This window comes from Myotis yumanensis, unplaced genomic scaffold (assembly GCF_028538775.1).
Source record: "Myotis yumanensis isolate MYYU_CA2020_CCGP unplaced genomic scaffold, mMyoYum1.0.hap1 SCAF_3, whole genome shotgun sequence".
Classification (NCBI taxonomy): Eukaryota; Metazoa; Chordata; class Mammalia; order Chiroptera; family Vespertilionidae; genus Myotis; species Myotis yumanensis.
The window spans coordinates 98,238,087-98,240,362 of NW_027223754.1; the positions used below are offsets into that span (position 1 = coordinate 98,238,087).

The following is a 2,276-nucleotide window of genomic DNA, read 5'->3' on the forward strand; positions in this document are numbered from 1 at the left end:
ACCTATATGGTAATGTAAGAAATCTGTAAAAAATGTTTGTTAGTTTATTTGAGCCAAACTGTCAACAATTGCCAGAAAGCAAAATCTTCTTGAAAAGGCAATTTTGTAGCTTATTTTATACGTTACAATCAAAAGACAAGAAGTAATGGGTTACATTAAAGTAATGGTAGATTCGGGAGTTGGAGAAAGCAAAGCTGGGAAATATCTGAGTGGATAAAAAGTAAAATGATACATCTTTTACATTAAGTGGGTACAGGATAGTTAATAGTGTTCAATTAACATGATAAAAATAATAATGAGAGGATTTGTAGTCTCTGCTCTGGTGCATTGGTTGTGGCCTGGGGATCTGGAAAAAGGGGAAGTTAACCTGACAGTCCAAAGGTATATTATCATAGATGCAAAAAGACAATGCACAGGCTCAGATAAGGTAAAGATTGACTTTTGTCAGGGAAGTTCTAACCTGCCATGAACTGCTTTTAGTTTAAAAGTTTTAATTTCATACCATCCTTGGTGGTTACTTCAGGTCTCTGAGTTTGCAAGGCAGCCATGCAGGCCTTCCCTGAGCTTGTCAGGTTAGCATGTGGCCCCTTTTTGTCCACATTCATGTCCCCCATACCCTCAGGATAATATTCTTCAGTCTGCCAGGCTAAAAAATCAGATACACTTTTTATACTGGAGTGTTAATAATGAGTAAGGTAACCCTCTACTGTGTAATATTTTACATTTTACCACAAGACCTTCCTTGATTCTGCTTTCAATGAAAAATGGTATTAACGTGGAAATTTTAGGTCCAAAATAACCCAGTAGTTGCTTTTTTTTTGTTTGTTTGTTTTTTGTTTTGCTTTGTTTTGTTTAATTGACCACTTTTCATTTATTTTGAAAGCTAGTCAAGACACCAGACAGTTTTAAAAAGGGTAGAATTAATATTTTATTGTCATTTATAATCAGATGGTAGTTGAGTCTATAGTCTCTATACTTGATCTATTTTTTTTTTTTTTTGTAGATAAAAAAAAAATTACAAGAGCCAATGGCTGTTAACATGATTAAATGAATTCATTGATGGTGGCTTCGAGTTTTTCCTTATTAGCTCAAGAAAACTCACCCATCTTTTGTCCTTTTTTAAAAAAACTGCAAGGTTGGCATGCATTTCACTTCACACTCTGCAGCAACATCCTGATAGTCATCCACATCTACTTCAAGGAACACCGCATTGGAATGCTTTTCAGAGAGGGAATGAAAGAAGTGCTTGATCATTTTGCAAGGCCCATACCACGTGGCAGAGAAGTCAACCACTATCAGCTTATCTCCTGCACTGTTCAAGGCTCCCTGAAAAGCATACTTGCTCTCGATCTGCTTCACCATTTTGGCAGCTGAAGTCTGACCAGTGACCGTAGGAAGTGATGGGAAAGGATGAAAAACTGCAGACCGAGCTCCAGTAGTTGTTTTTATTGTTTAAAATATTTTTTCAGTGTATGCATGTGTGTATACATCTTTGTTTATTCTTTATTTTATTATGAAAATATATTCATGCTTATTATGAAAATGTGGGAAAGAAAAAGTAAAAGGAAAATAAAATGAATCCATTTTGCCACCATGCAGAAATTTTATTTTAAAAATTCTATTGTGTTTCTCTCCAGTCATAATAATGTTATCAGGGAAATTGAGTAGACTGTAACAACACAAACTGCTGAGGTTGGAGTCCTTACAATATCTCAAGAAAAACAGTATTCTGAGACACAGGGGAGGATGAATGATTTTTATTTGCATGTAATTACATCCCTGGGTTTCAAAAGTTCCATTGCCCTTAATAAGTTCCTAGAAGAAGTGTAGCTGGGGATTCAGCAAATCTAAAGGCAAAGTCAGTATCCAGAGTCTCTATTCCATGTTGCAGCCAGGTCCAGTTCAGCATCAGACTAGTTGTCTGATGTTGTCCATTGTGTGTGGAGGTCCACATGGCCACGGGCCATGTGAGGAAACACGAGGGAGGCAAGAGAGCATGCGCCAAGCAACAAGAGTCCCAAGGATAGCCAAGAGCAACCAAGAGCACAAGAGAAACCAAGAGAGTGAATTCCTTTGTTCAGGGGATTAAATACCCAAAATGTTACACCCTTGCAGTGGCCATGCCTATTCTGACCAATGGTCTGTTCCCAGGAGTGACTGACAGGAAAATATCTTCCTGATGTCATTCCAACTTTACTAGGCATGTGTCTATCTACCCTCTCTTGGACCCCTGGAGAGTATAAAGTTGTAGCTTCCTGGTGAAGCTACTGAAATAG

At 37.7% G+C, this 2,276-nt stretch overlaps 1 pseudogene; it reads right to left on the reverse strand.

Annotated features, from left to right (window-relative positions):
• Window positions 1–866: 866 nt before the first annotated feature.
• LOC139005124 (thioredoxin pseudogene) lies at window positions 867–1,362 on the reverse strand (annotated as a pseudogene).
• Between the last annotated feature and the right edge of the window lie 914 nt (window positions 1,363–2,276).